Source organism: Phocoena sinus, chromosome 6, assembly GCF_008692025.1.
Source record: "Phocoena sinus isolate mPhoSin1 chromosome 6, mPhoSin1.pri, whole genome shotgun sequence".
Classification (NCBI taxonomy): Eukaryota; Metazoa; Chordata; class Mammalia; order Artiodactyla; family Phocoenidae; genus Phocoena; species Phocoena sinus.
In genome coordinates, this window is record NC_045768.1 from 61,732,008 (window position 1) to 61,749,030 (window position 17,023).

The following is a 17,023-nucleotide window of genomic DNA, read 5'->3' on the forward strand; positions in this document are numbered from 1 at the left end:
GATCTCTGGGAGATTTTCACCGTTTGATATTATGTGGAGCTGGGAGGTCTCTTGTGGACCAGTGTCCTGAAGTTGGCTCTCCCACCTCAGAGGCACAGCACTGACTCCTGCCTGGAGCACCAAGAGCCTTTCATCCACATGGCTCAGAATAAAAGGAAGAAAAAGAAGAAAGAAAGAAAGAAAGAGAGAGAAAGAGAGAGAGAGAGAGAAAGGAAGGAGGGAGGGAGGGAGGGAGGAGGGAAGGAAGGAAGGAAGGAAAGAAGATAAAATAAAATAAAGTAAGATAAAATATAAAGTTATAATTATATGTAAATAATATATATAAAATAATTATTAAGAAAAAAAAATTTTTAAGGAAAAAAAAACAAAAAAAGGATGGATAGAACCCTCGGACAAATGATGGAAGCAAAGCTATACAAACAATCTCATATAGAAGTATACACATACACACAAAAAGAGGAAAAGGGGAAAAACTCATAAATCTTGCTCTCAAAGTCCACCTCCTTACTCTGGGATGATTCGTTGTCTATTCATGTATTCCACAGATGCAGGGTACATCAAGTTGATTGTGGAGCTTTAATCCGCTGCTTCTGAGGCTGCTAGGAGAGATTTCCCTTTCTCTTCTTTGTTCTCACAGCACCTGGGGCTTAGCTTTGGATTTGGCTCCACCTCTGCGTGTAGGTCGCCTGAGGGCGTCTGTTCTCTGCTCAGACAGGACGGGGTTAAAGGAGCAGCTGCTTCGTGCACTCTGGCTCACTCAGGCCGGGGCTTCCCCGGTGGGTACAGAGTGCGGGGCGATCCTGCGGCGGCACAGGCCGGCGTGACGTTGCACCAGCCTGAGGCGCGCCGTGCGTTCTCCCGGGGAAGTTGTCGCTGGATCCCGGGACCCTGGCAATGGCGGGCTGCACAGGCTCCCCGGAAGGGGGGTGTGGATAGTGACCTGTGCTTGCACACAGGCTTCTTGGTGGCGGCAGCAGCAGCCTTAGCGTCTCATGCCCGTCTCTGGGGTCCACGCTTTTAGCCGCGGCTCGCGCCCGTCTCTGGAGCTCCTTTAAGCAGCGCTCTTAATCCCCTCTCCTCACGCACCAGGAAACAAAGAGGTAAGAAAAAGTCTCTTGCCTCTTTGGCAGGTCTGGACTTTTCCCCGGACTCCCTCCCGGCTAGCCGTGGTGCGTTAATCCCCTGCAGGCTGTGTTCACGCCGCCAACCCCAGTCCTCTCCCTGCGCTCTGACTGAAGCCTGAGCTACAGCTCCCAGGCCCGCCCGCCCCGACGGGTGAGCAGACAAGCCTCTCGGGCTGGTGAGTGCCGGTCGTCAGCACCGATCCTCTGTGTGGGAATCTCTCCGCTTTGCCTTCCGCACCCCTGTTGCTGTGCTCTCCCCTGCGGCTCCGAAGCTTTTCCCCTCTGCCACCCGCAGTCTCCGCCTGCGAAGGGGCTTCCTAGTGTGTCGAAACCATTCCTCCTTCACAGCTCCCTCCCACTGGTGCAGGTCCCGTCCCTATCCTTTTGTCTCTGTTTATTCTTTTTTCTTTTGCCCTACCCAGGTACGTGGGGAGTTTCTTGCCTTTTGGGAGGTCTGAGGTCTTCTGCCAGTGTTCAGTAGGTGTTCTGTAGGAGTTGTTCCACGTGTAGATGTATTTCTGGTGTATCTGTGGGGAGGAAGGTGATCTCCGCGTCTTACTCTTCCGCCATCTTCCCCTCGTCCTAGAATATTTTCTTGTATTCATGTGGTGATGAAAGACAGAAATGTCAAAGAAGAATGAAAAAAATAAGATTGCAGATCTAAGAAAGAGATGTTTTCCAAGGTTTTATTCCATAGGAAGGAGTTTAGAAACTCAGGGGAATACGTAATAAAGCACAACAGATATTTTCCAAGTGCATAGCTGTCTCACAAAGAGGGAATAAAGGCTAAAAAGAAGTAATAAGATAAAGAAGGAATAAATAAAGGAAATAAGGAAGTAGGGAATGAAAGAAGGGAAGGAAGGTAGGAAAAAAAGGTATGGAAATAGAGGTACAGCTTTGGAGTTTATGCACACAATTCCACTTTCATTTTATTTGCTAAAATCCATTCACAGTATCCTGTATAAACTTCAAAAAAGGGCAAGAAGAACTGGAGAATGAGGAAGTGAGCTTGATTATCAGCTGGTATATTCTGCCACAATTACCTGTTGCATCCTAGTTTGAAGTATTCATATGTTCTCAGAGAGAGACTTCTCTAACAGCCCTTTCTCTCTAATTTTTTTGCCGTTAAGTCCAATCCCATTTCTTCATATATATTTGGTTGACTAAGTTTTTTTTATGGTTTTTCATCACTTTCTATATACAGATATATACATATTTATATGTATATTATCTGTTTTGTATGTACATCTTATATATAATACGTATGTAAACATAAATAAATGGTTTCTATTTATGTATTTTTTTACATAAAACACCCCCAAAACTTAGTGGTTTAAAGCAAATAATGTATTATCATCATTCATGGCCTTGTATGTTAAACAGAGCTCAGATGCATGATCTTCACTGGTGTTTCCTATGCCTATTTCAGTCAATAGTTGCTGGGCTTGGAATCATCTTAAGGCTCACTTGTGCTGGGTACCTTTACTCACATATCTGGTTCATCAGCTGAGATGGCTAGAAAGCTAACCAAATGCTGATTAGCTTTATCTCTTTTCATAAGACCTCTCCACGGGGCTATTTTGGGCTTACCCAAAATGTTGCTATCTTGTGTTGGGCTTCCTACCTAGTATCTGCCTTTTCTCAGAGACCTAAGGAGAAGCTGGAAGCTGTCTCATGACCTAGACTCAGAAGTCTCAGAATGTGAATTCTTCCACATTCTTTTGGTCGAGAAAGTAACTAAATCCAGACTAGATTCAAAGGAAGGGCAAACACAATTCATCTCTGTTTGTGAGAAGCAGCATTTTGATACAGGAAAGGAAGAAATCCATGGTAGTCCTCTTTGGAGACAGTTTTTGCAGCATACAGAACTCTAAATTTGCATGTATGTTATGTTTATTTATAGTCTTCCACTATAGTCTAAGCTTTGAGAACAGGGGTGTGTTTTCCTGGTGACTGGCTCAGTGTTTCATGTTGAATGACTTCTTTAAAATACCTGTTTAGTAAGTGCTTATCAGTATAGCAATGAAACTTTAGTAAATATCAATGAACACTTTTCACAAAAATGTCAAGAGAATTACAAAGGAAAAGTGGTTAAATAGATGAGACGAGGAGAAAATTATATTTCCAAGGTGTTAAATGTCTTTCTTCATTTCATGAACAATTTAGAGAAATTTTCAGACTTACTCTTACAGTATGAATGCTTTTTTCAATATCTTTGTACTAAGGAGCAGTGATAAGCCATTCAACTACCTGTAATAATCTGGCTATAAACTTATATCTTTACTCAAGTTCCAAAAAAAAAAGAAAAATTAATGTCATCACAGCAAACTAAGTCAGTTATTCATACTAATCAAATGGAGGAAAAAAATAGGCTTTTGGACTAAGAAAGATATCGAAAGTTGTTAGAAAGTTATGAAGGAATAATCAGAAAGAAATGAAAGGCACATCTCTTAAAACATGAGAAACTATGAATTTGTAAATATGTATCAATATCTCCTAAAAATTTGCATGCAGTGATAAGGTCTATAAAGATAGTTTAAGAATATCTTAACTGCGACAGTATATTATGTCAAATAATCACTTTAAAGCCCAAGTTTAGTTAATATAATGTACAGATTTTAGAAAATTTGGCACAAAATATGCTGTGTAATTAAATAATATAAAATATAATGTCATGTTACATTCTATGAAATTTTGTTATAGATTTTAACACATATTTATATAATTGGTTTTATTTATAGGGAAAGAGATGATATTACAGACAAATATATTTCTCTCTAAATTGTAAGAGTATGAAATTGACCAAGCAGTATACATCCTAGTACTTGTACTGTGAAAAATTTTGAAGTTCTTTTGTACTTCACAAATACAGTGTTATACAAATATTCATTTTAATTATACCCAACAGGCTTGTCAGATATTGGATATTATAAACATTTTATTTTACCAGAACCTGGTATGTCAAAGCATTTTGCAGATAAAAAAGAATTGTAGAATCATAAGATGAAATATAACACATTAAATTTAAAAGACTCAAGTGTGAGTAAAGATAAATTTGCATATTGTATCTTTATTTCAAAAGCATCAACTTATTCACTAATCTTAAGAGATTTTATTAAAACCATAGATAGCTCCATTAAGTAAAGTGACTAATCTGAGTAACACTGGAGAAAGGCTCTATTTCTCTGGAGTATTTAATTTTAGCTAATAACATAAAAGTAGTTAATATGTGTCAAGCAGTTTGTAAATATTTAAACATTTTGAAATATGTACAGTTAAAACATTTCCAAATCTTACTACACATAGCTAAATATTGCATATAAATCTGCCTCCAGTATGCAAGATGTGTGTAGAACATGGTTTATAAAAACCAATTTTTATTTTACTAGTGTTTTTCATAGCAGTACAATTTATGAATATACCCATTCATATTAGTCAAGAGGAATATTTAACACACACATACACTCAATTACAAAGTTCAAATTTTGCAACCAAACATTAGATAAGTGTAAAAGGCGGTCCTCTCATGAGGACTGTGTTATATAATATTTGCCTTAGTTAATTTATCTATTTGAAGGCATAGTTACTATCTGACTTTTAATGATTTGCTGTACTTATGTCTATACAGTAAAGTCTTTCTCAAATAAGAAAAGTAAATTTTAAGGACTATTGAAGTAAATTGGAAATTGTACATATTATTACAATATTTAAAATGCTATTAATTTTTCTTTCTGTTTGTATCTTATTTAAGTAGCCTGATTCACCTTTTGCCTTTTGTGTTAGAAAACTCTTTCTGCACCCAGGCGCTTGTTCTTTTTTGTGTGTGGTTGTACTTAAACATAGTAATTACATATCTGACCCAGAGTAAAGATTATATCACTCTCATCTCATATATATGAGGTTGGCAAAGCAGCGGCATAATATTAGGAGTTATTTCTAGAATAGTTTTGCTCTGAATATTCCTACCACACAAAGTTTCAAAGACTTCTGTAGGATTTCATAACATAAAGTTGGAGAATGACTGTATATGAATGCCAAAACTAGTAATATCCAGAGACATGTATAAGTACACACATGGTATATAAATTACTACTGTGTTCAGTAAAAGGACTTATAAAGTGACTGTAATAATCATGCAAATATAAGTGTTTGGAAAGTGTTAAGTTGTCCTGCTTACCAAGATAAATGGAACAACTTGCTTTTATGTAGTAGGGTTGGTAGAAAGAAATAAGAAGCCAAGGGAATAATTACATATGCCTAGTTGTGGCCTCTGAAATAAAGGTTATATCTGAAACCCAGCTAAGCAGGCTAGAGATATTGACCAAGAAGAGACTGTAAAACACTGCTCCTGATTTCCATGGTTTTTATGGTTCCCACTCTTTCTATTAATTTAATGATGAAGAGGAAGGTCACGTCAAAATAAAATAAATCATCCTCAGAGACTTAGTAATCACATAGCCTTGGTAAGCTCTACCTGTAGGAACGATGGGGAAGAAGTTTGGGAGGCATTTTTGAAGAGGACAAAATGTAAGATAAGAGATCAGAAGAGAATGATTGGGTTCTGAAACAAAATGCACTCAACTTGTGTACTCTTTGCTCTGTCTCTCACATGGTCAGAGTCAGTACAAAATGTCAGTGCTTTGTAGAAAAACACTGTCTCATTCAGTATGCCTGCTACATCAGAGATGCATTCTCCTTGTCTCATGAATGAATTGTCTGGAGATGCAATCTATTGTAGAAGTTTGCCATTCAGATTGCTCACTGCCCCCCGACTACTGCAAGGGAGGGTCAAGTCCATTCTAAGTTCTTATGAGTAAGACTAGAAAACCAAAACCTTGGACAAAGGGAGGCCACGAAGAAGTTATGTGTATATTCATGCTACTCCTGGGAAACAAATTTAGGCAAAATTGCAACACGTTCTTTCAATAACTTTTTCATATCATACCCAAGATGGAATTGTAACAATTAAGCAAATCTTTTATTAATATTGTATTTTTTCTTTTCCTATTGCAACACTAAATAAAGCACTTACTGAAATCCTTTCATTCATCAGGGCCAGCTGATGCAATCAGCTTTGCAATCTTTTCTAACTCCAAATGCATATTAACTGTTATTTCCTCTATATACCCATGATACTAGCCCCTTGTTATCAAAGTCTGAGAAATATAGAACCTCAGGGACCAACCTAGGCCCAAAGAATTACAATTACATTTCAGCAAGATTTTTAGTTTCACTGTATAGTTTAAGAAACACTGATTAGATATTGCAGAATAATTTAATGTAATTTTCTTTAGATGATAGGTAAAATTTCATCTCTGTATTATCCATTATATTATAAGTTCCTTGGTAAAAGGTCCCGTGTCTTATTATTTGTCTCAGTATCAAGCCCTATCAAATTTTCTTGTTCCATAAATACCTATAGTATTGAATTCAATTTCTTCTACTGATTGTATTATATAATTTTGTCCATTTTGGTTGTCCTGTTATAATACTATCCAAATATATACTTTGATCAAAGTTGGATAAATGGATTGATCAATATAAATAGTGTAATTTCAATTGGAACAAATATGCTAATTTTAAAATAATTCAAAAATATTTTTTTGAGGAATATGTTGTATGATAAATTTAATCAACCTTTATTCAAGATGACAACATATTCATGGGGTCACTGCTCATAATGTAGTATCTAGTAAATTTTATGCTTCTGAAATTCTGCCCTGCACCAGAGGAGCCCACTTGATTTTTAATTATATTTTCTACTAATAGCTGACCTTCAAAATAGACATAAACCTTAATTATTCTGACAGTCACTAGAGATCTAACCCAAATGAGGAAAAAATAACAAAAACAAAACCAAGGTATGGAGGGTAAACCATCTTGTAGGACACATGAGTTCTTTTCATTTGGCACTTAGATCATGTTTTTGCAATGTAGATTAGACATTATTGTCTGCAACAACGACTGAATTAGGTAAAACAAGAACTTAAAAGTTAAGCTTTAGTTTAAATATTTATTATTTATTTTCCACTTGTTATTATCTTTGCCTGGAAAGAGTAAAATGTTAAGAGTAGAATTAACTGAGTGTAGAAAAAGAAAGCTTTATTGTGTTGAAAGTTATGAATAGTTACACATAAATATACATATATATGCACATGCATATAGGTACATATCTTTGTTTATTGCAGCATCCTAGAACAGTGGCAAACCAGTAGCAATAAGCATATCTGGTACCTGGATGTTGCTTTAAATACTATTTTTCCAAAAGAATAAACAAAAGCTCTTTGAAAAAAATGTTGATACCAGAGAAAGACGTGCCTAGAATGTTTAGTGGTGCCAGAAAGTAAGGCTCTACATCTTCAAAAAATGATTCTGGCATGTCTAAAGACAGAAAACAACTTGAAAAATATCTCACTGGCCAAATCTAGAACAATTTTTGCAATAAAAATGAATTATTAATCACAGAACAAAATAAACACACAATTCCATGACAATATAAAAAACAGTTGATTAAATGAATACATCGGGTAGAAGAGACTGCTTTTTCTTACAGAAGATTCCAGTACAGAAATGTAGAAAATACATTAAATAGAAAATCATCTTAGACAGTCACTACAGTAATAACTTTCCTGTGCAAGAATCACAATAAATGCTAACATTAATGGGGCAAAGTATGAGAACATATGAGATATTTGCAGAATCTTGAAGTACCTTCCCACAAAATATTTACTAAATGTTTAGGAATCTTTATTACTAAATAAAAGTTTACTACAGATGACTAAATCCTTAGTAATATTTAGTGATAATCTTACCAAAAGAGTATAACTTGAATCTAATCATGTCAAAATATCAGACAAATTTAATTAGGATAAATTCCAGAAAATACTTGGCCAGTACTCTTAAAATATATCAAAGTCATAAAAAAACTGAACAACTTTCCCAGACAGGAGAGTATTGAAGAAACATGACAATTCAATGTGAGGTGTGATCCTGGATTGGATCTGAGAACAGAGGAAAGACATTAGTGGGACAATTAATTAAATTTGAATAAGGTCTATGATTTAGTTAATAGTATTATAGCAAAATTAATTTCCTGTTTTTTGCTAATTGTATTATGATTATGTAAGATGTTAACATTTGAAGAATTTGGGAGAAAGGTATACAAGAAGTCTTTGTGTTGTTTTGGTAAATTTTGTAAGTCTTAAATTATTTCAATTTTTAAAGTTAAGGAAAAAAATGTTAAAAAATTATTGTATAGGCCCTAAGTGATAAGAATACTGAATAACATAAACAAACTGAGAAAGAAAGAAATAGGGTAAAAGGAGTCAAATATGTAGGAACAATATATTATAAATCCTTATTTTTGCTAGGCATTTTATTCCTTTATCATATATATTACATTCCCATAAACTCTTTTAAGAAAACTAGTATTCTAATCTTTCAGATGAGAATATAATATATTAGTTTATAAGTCTGTTGGATAATATCAGGTTAATTTACATTAAGCAAAAAATAGGGATTATCAAAAATTTCAGACTACAATTGTGTCAACAGAACTCAAATGTAGTCAGGGATTTGTGATCCATAAAGGAAGCTAAGAAAAAATTGAAGAGCCATCATTATTCTCTGGATCTCATCTGTATGATCCTATTTACATACTATTCAATGTTTATTTCTCCATCTTTTTAATCCTACTCTCTCTACTTATTCCACATAGTAGAATACTGCAGTCCCAACCCCCCACAATTATGTTTTATAGTTATATCGAGATAAAGTGGGCAAGCCCAAATTGCAATTTGAAGCTTCACAATAGTATAGATACACTTGCTTTTGTTAAAGTGTGTGTGTGTGTCTGTGTGTCTGTGTGTCTAAGGAGGGAGAGAGAGGGAGGGGGGAAAGGAGGGAGGTGCGAGGTAGAGGTTAGAAGGGGGCAGTGATGTTTCTGGAACTGACAAAATATGGGTACTACATCGAGCTTTTCTTCTCTCTGGTTCTGTTTGTCTATCAGTCTTACTTTCTCTGTACAGACTAGCTCTCTGTAACTTTTCATTTACATCGTGAATCCTTTTCTCCACCATAGACACCACTTACACACACACACATATACACACACATATACGTGAGCCTCCAATCAGTTTGTGGTAGACATTCACACAGATTTAATCAATTGTGACCTTGGGAGGCTACATTTATAAAGTACAATTATAGCTGCTGAAGGATACATATATGGTTAAGCCTGGAAAATTCTGGAAGAAAAGAGGGAGGGAGGGACTGGTAGGAAGGGCTGAGACTCAAAAACAGTCAGACTAATGGTTTGAATTCCAGCTCCATTAATTTTACGCAAATGACATTGAGAAGGTTGTTAAACCCCTCAGTAGCTGGTTTCTCATTTGTTTATATATATATATATGTATATCTTCTAGATTTACTTTTAGGATTAATGAGTGATACATATAAAATAACTTAAGAAATTTCCTGATTTGTATCAGGTACTCAGTAAATATTATCTATTTGTATCAGGAGAAAGTAGGCATGCCTGGTAAAAGTGGAAGAGATGATGAAAAAAGTAATGTAAGAAATACCAGTGAGAATACAAGTTTGAATACAAAAAACAAAACAAACAAACAAAAAACCTCTGTTTGATTAAGGGAGCAAAGGGAAATAGAGTATGGCCAAAATACAGGAGTGGAAGATTACAAAGATTCTGGAAAATGTTTTAGATAGAAGCCCTCTCATCTCACCTTTAGCCTCAAATATCACTTTGGATATAAAATATATGAAGAAGCCTCAGTAAAAATGCTGTTCCAAAGTAATCTGTATAAATAGTCTATATATTTGCAGAGAATTATTGGTTGCAAAAGGAAAGTGAGTGTCAGCTTCAGCCTTTTGGAAGAAGAGACCTATTTGTTTGTTTTTTATTGGTATTATAGCTACTAGATCATCATGTTATTTGTCTTATCTGCCGTGTCCTTTCTGGCCTTGTAATTTGGGCAAATGTAAATCAAAAACCTTTAGAGTTATGGATCCTGATGATTCACAAGGTAATCTTGCAAACACAGCAGGGAAATATACGATTTGCAAATTGCTTAACTGACATCTCTGCTATTATCCTAAAATATTGTGGCAGTAGAATTCATTTTATAATATTTCAGCTTGATTATGTTTTAAAACTTTACCTTTCTCAAGATAAATATATTGCCTCCCATTTGCATACTTTTATTTTGTTAAATGGTATGTGTATTGAAGGGCAGGATGCTTTATTTCAGAATGGCCAAAAAGTTCTCCTTTTCATGTGAGCTATTCTTAAGTCAGTTAAACTTCTCCTATTGAATTCTTTTTTAATTTCTTTGCACTGGACTTTCTTACAATCACAAATTATGATTGAATTTGCCTATAAATTAACATTACAACATTGCTAAAGATTTTCAATTTTGAATTATGCCTATTGAATGTGGAATTCATCTTTAGCACTTTCAAATGATGATAATATCTTTAACAAGAGCATTTTTCATCAGTCTAATATACTTCCCCTACAATAAGCATTAAAATATACTTACCAATATTATACAAGGCTCTTTTCATTCAAGTACCTCATTCTGCAAAAATGTAATGGTAGGGCTATATTCTCATAGACTTTTATTAATTAAACCTAGAATTCATAGTGATGGTCATTGTAACTTCAATGCAGACATATACCTGTTTTAATACATGTTTAAAGAATAAAGTTAAAATTATTTTCATATATTAGAAAATATTCCATCCATCCACATCTTGTCAAGTAGATGTTACAAGGTTTAAGGGGATAGATGCTGTTCAGAGCAGAGTACTAGACTAGAAAGAAGATGGTTCAATGGCAAATCATGTAATCTCTTTTAGATAAGAAAAAGGGGGATTAATGCAATCATCTCTAAGAATGCTACTAGTTTTAATCATTTAATGATGATATTTTAAACCTCAATTATGGATGAATAAGCAAGATTTCATATATTTAATAAAATGTAAATATTTTTAATCCGTAAGTATGTGTTTTAAATCCTATAGAATAAAAATTAAATGAGGAAAATCAGAATGTAAACGGTTAGGAGAAAAATGTTCCCTTGATGTAGAGAAATATTTTTTCTTTGAAGGAAAAGATTAATTTAAAATATGAAATTCTCCTTCTCTGCAGACATTCAACACAATTTAATTCAGATTTTTTCAGTGCAAGTAAAGAAACCCACCTTGATCCACTCATCATTTAGAAGTGACATTAATGTGAATAAGTATTTGGAAAAAATGGGAGACAAAGAACTTAAATCATATATTCAGAATAAACCAGAGTTATATATCTTAGCATCAATCTAGGACTTTTATAGGGAAATATATAGGAAGGGAAACCATGTTAGAAAACATATAGCAATGTGGCAGAAGTGGGTTTTCTTGATCACCTAACGTATGAAGTCATTTATCAACCTGAAGCAAACAGAGATATTTCTTTGGAAGAGAGAGAGAGCAGAGACAGGGAGACAAGCAGAGAGAGAGAGAGAGAGAGAGAGAGAGAGAGAGAAAGAGAATGTGGGATGAGTGTTCACTCCCTCTGGCTAGTCTTTTTGCAATAACGTGTCATGTTGATCACAAATTGAAAGGTAAACAATTTACCTTTACCAATACCTTTTGAAGAGTATTGTCTTAGAAAGGATATTTGTATGGAAAGGATTCCATAGAAGTTTTATGTATTTGACAATATTTCATATATTTATGGTGTTTTGAATTCTAAGATGCATCCTCCCTCTCTGCTTGGGTTTATATTATTAATATTTAATCTTTAATACATAAACAAATTCCTTTGTTCTCCTTTTCTCAAATTTTCCAATCCTTGGCAATACAGCACATCAAAATGGAAATTTATTCTAAAGAAGTTGAAACAAATGTAATTTATATTTTTACCTCAGGGAAGAGTTTTCAAACATAGAAAATTTGAAGATCTTTTTATTTTCAAATATTATGTATTACATGTAATTTTTATGAAACTGTGCTCCTATATATATATACATTTTAGCATAGTTTTTACAAATAACATATATGAGTACATTCCTTCATCTATATAAAAATAAGGAAAGAAATGACCATAATACAACATTTTAGGGAGAATGAAACTACTTTTTATGTCAAACAGTAGAGAAAATGTGGCATTTGTGATGATAAATAGCATATAAGACCTTTAATTACAAAGGTAAGTGTAATGAAACATGTCAATAGGCAAAATTTAGGTACAGATGTTTACAATATCCAGGTAAGATCAGAGATCAGGGAACCTAAGTACTTTCCCTAAATAGTGTGGAATCATAACTATGATGTGGTCTACAGTTCTTCAAAATATACATTATCTTCATAATTAAGGAGGCTCTCAGTTGCTCATAAAATACATATGAGCATACATAAGTATGAGAAGTGAGTTGCAAGAATTTGGCTTTCTGCAGTTTCATAATTCTGTCTGAAGCTTCTTGTTAGCAATGAAGTGTAAATGGATAGAAATAAAGCTTTATTTCTCCACCTAAGAAGTCCAAAAATAGGGTACAATATTAAAAGGAAAGGATATTTAATAACAGAAAAGTAATATGTTGTTCCTTCTATTAATCCATAAGTAAAGAGGACTCTGAAGTGCGAAGAGGGGAAAGGAAAGGAGACTAAGGGAGGGCACGCAAGTTCCTTCTGGAAAAGAAAATTCTTTGTAGTTTCAGGTGATTCTTGCTCTGTTAACTTTGCCTTTTGTTACTTTTGTGTAGTAAATGCAAACCTTGGCGTAGTGAAACGTTAATACCCCAGTGGCACCATTCATCAATGCCCTTGATTGGAGCCCTATGGGACGCCTATAAGGAATACAGTGAGGAAGCAGAATGAGAAAACTATGGAAGAGAAAAACTAAAAGAGGCAAACACTAGGTTTACTGAAAATAGACAGGACTTCGTGAATAGAAGCATAAACAATGGGACATATGGACAAGAGTTCAAATTTATGTCCGCATAGACTATGGGTTTGCAGCATTGTATATTAATAATTGAGCGCAACTTGAAACAAGAGTTGATTTCTTCTGTGCATGCCCAATGTAAAAAAAAAATGTCTCAGTAGATACATGAGAATACATATTTTAAATATAATTCTGGGTTATTGAAATGAATATCTGGTGTTTTGTTAATAATTTTATTAATTAGCATTTTAAATAATGCCTAATGCATCTCTGAGAAAATTGAATTTTATCCCCTAAGTTGTCGATTAATGTAATTTATAAGAATTTTTATGAATGAATTTTCCATTTAGGAGATTGCAATAGGTGACGTTTCTAGTTCTCATGTCCACTAGCCAATTATAGAAGAGACACAGCCAAAATTATATCATCATCATAAAGGGGATTTATACGTACCTACTTTCTTTTCTTAGTGAAGGCTGATAAATCAGAAGTAGTGAAGGTATTAATATTGATAAGGTTATGTCCATATATTGAAGGAGAGAGAGATAGTCAAACAGACAGGCAAACATAAGACCCCTTCCCCCCCACACCCACCATGCACACACTCATGCAAGCAGGCAGGCAGAAAGGCAAACTGACAAGCAGCTAGCTAGCTAGATGGCAGATATTTTCCCAAATGACGTATGTAGTCCTTTTGATAAGATTTGGATCCATATTTTCATGGTCTGGAAATGCAGTATCAACTAAAAAAGGAATCTACCTATTTACCCGCAATATTGAATGTTAGAATACATCTTTGATAAACACTCTGCTCTCTAAGAAGTTCTGTTTGTTATCTTCCTTCCTCATGTTTGAAGAAGTTGTTTAAGTGATCTTTACTTAGAGAATACATGGTTTTCATAGCCTTCGCTTTGCCTAAAGTGTGTTTTAAGGCTTGCTGAATAATCACATACTTTTTAGTCTGGGTTTGTGGTTTTACAAGCAGTCATTTTTTGGAAAATGTTCTTTTTTTGTCTGTTTGTTTCACTTCCCTGTGACATCAACTCCATCTGAAGTTCTTTACCAGATATTTTTCAAAATTACACAGTTTCTTTGGCTTCTGGCTCCTTTGCCTCTCTGTTTAATGACTATGTGGAAGAATATTTAATGGCTGAGGCCAGATGGAATAATAGGTGGAAAGGCCATATCTTTGATCTGTTCTATGCCAGAAAGCTGAATCACTCTGATCAGCTGAAAAGTTTCACCAGGACTGTTTACCTGAAAACCTTTTCTGTCTTCCTTCTCCCAGGGATCTAGAAATATTTGGTTTGTCCAATATTTGGATATTGCAAAATTCTAGACCTCCTTTTTGGCTTCATTTCTACTTGCAGCCCTTTTTGGACCCACTTCTTTCTGGAGCTTATCGCTCTCTGGTTTTACCTTATTAAATCAGTAAAACCCAGAACACACTAATAAACCTCTGTTTTCTAAAATTTTCCCTTAGAAATACAAACCCAGCAGTCATGTGATATAATTTCCAAGTTACCACAGGTGATTATTTTTCCAAATTCTTTGGCAATGTGTAGGTGGACTTCCAGCATTGCAACCTTTTAAGCACTGCCTTCTGCAAAGATCCTATGCCAGTGTTACATCTTTTGGACTTAGGCTTTGTCACTCTAAGCTAACTGTTCTAATGAACAATTCCAAAATCACTGGATTTCTTGATCATGTCACAGTCCAAAGCAGTTCAATGTCTCCTTTCCAAGGGGTGACTAAGGGAACAAGTTTCCTTCCATGGCATGATTCCATCATATTAAACTTTTGGATCAAAGGATGCACTAATGTCTTTCAGTCAACAGACAAAGAAGATGAGAAAAAGAGAGAGAGATCTGGAAGGTTTTTACCATTTTACCAGCTCATCTTTAAAGTTAAAAAGTAGTTTTATGACACTGTCAAGAAGAAAGAAGCAAAGAGAACTTGGAAATACAGTTTAGTTTTTTTTTCTTAGGAATAGAAAAATGGTTAATGAGTGCATACTATGTATGTAATTTGTGTCTTATCCACCAAATACCCATTTCTTACTTTATCTCACCCATAATATACACTTACTTTCCCAACCCAGACTAAGACAAAATCCTACTGAGTCACTCTGTCCAACCTAAATACAGAATCTCCAAATGTTCTGAAAATCTTGCCATATGGTATCTGGTTCAGAAGTGATTCCTCTGGATATAATTATAACCTATAATTAAAAAGAAAAGTTATCTACCCACCCATCCCTACACACACATAATTTTTAAAAAAAATTTATAAAAGAAAAGAATGTCATACACAGAGCAAAATGGTTCATGGCAATGTAAAATTATCTACATCAGTCACTGTGAAGTTTCCCTACACTTGTAGAGGGGAAAAAGTTCAGTAATTCATGTTTATAGAAAGCTGAGGACTCCAACTCTTTAGGCTAAGTTGGTAGTTTCCTCTGGCAACATAATTCTCTCAAAAACAACTTACTAAGCTTCTGATCTGTTTGCTACCACTTAGTCCCACATGGTAGTTACCACCATGGTAGTTAGGTCTATCAAACATAGTCCTCAGATTTCTTTTATTCTTTTGATTTTTTTCTTCTTCCCATTCTTCGAGTTAATGGTGGCTATTTTGAAATTACCAGGTTTAAAATGGAAGGTTTATTAATAACTTCCCCCAAGGCTGGTTCATAATGCATTCTTTGGTTTAAAGGATTTCTCCATCCCCACCTCCCACTTACCATTTGGGATCTAAAAGAGATTGACTTCTCTATCCTTTCAAGGTGGTAATTTCTGGAAGTTGTCTGTTCCCTTGCATCTAGCTACTTCTCCCTTCAACACATCTCTTTCTTGAACTCTTTACAAAATATTGTTAATGGTAGCTACGAGCTAACATTTTGATTATTTCCTACCACTTCCCCTAGTTAGAGCTGCTAACTATTTAGTAGGCATGTGGTCTACCTTCAACATGTCACAAGAGGCAGTATTAACAAACATGTTTCTACTATATTATATTCCTGCCTCCAGTGCAAATAACCTTGCCATCCAACTGCTAAGTGAATGGTATTTGCAGTCTTTCCTTATGCTTGCATTGATACCAATTGCTTGCATTGATGCAATGCTTGCATTGATACCATTGGTACCAATGCTTGCATAGATCAGGGTAATTAATTTTACGTGTGGTTTCAGATAGCACAAAAATGTCACTGGTTTAACAAAATAAATATTGCTTTCCTGCACAACAGAATCAAATGTAGGTAACTGGGGTTGGGTTAGTAGATGCTCTCTGTTCCATGCAGTCATTCAAAGACCTAGAATCATTAAAAGGAACTCTGCCACCACCTAGGTCTTTCAAATTATCTACTAGATCTTCTCATGTATCTGGTTGACAGGGGCAAAGACAGATTGTGAGAATCATGGGAGAGGTTTTAGGAGCTGGCCTTGAAGTAGAAAACATTGCTTTCAGCACCATTTCATTGGACAATCTTGGTCACATAACTCCTGCTTGACTTAAAAATAAAAACTTTCTGTATGCTGAGGAGGAAATTGAAACATTTAGATGAAGTCATAGCATTATCTCTATCTCATGAGGGAGTCTAGAAGTAGATATGTGAGGTGTCTTTAAAATCTAAGACACTATAACTCAGGATATGAGATAAATCTAAATTTTAAGCCTGTCACTGACATTGAGTGAATAATAGGAAGCCAGAGATTTTTTCTTTATTGTCTCTGTATTTTCAACAACTAGCATAATGTCTGATGACTCTCTAATTCTATACCAGTTAAATTACATGTGCCAGCAATAAACAACTATAATATATAATCAAATATTTTAATTAAAATATATACTATATAATTGATTCAAGAACAAGATTGACAGAAAAAAACACAAATAAGAAATAACATTCTTGGAAAATAATAAATATATAAATTATGATGGAAATAAACAT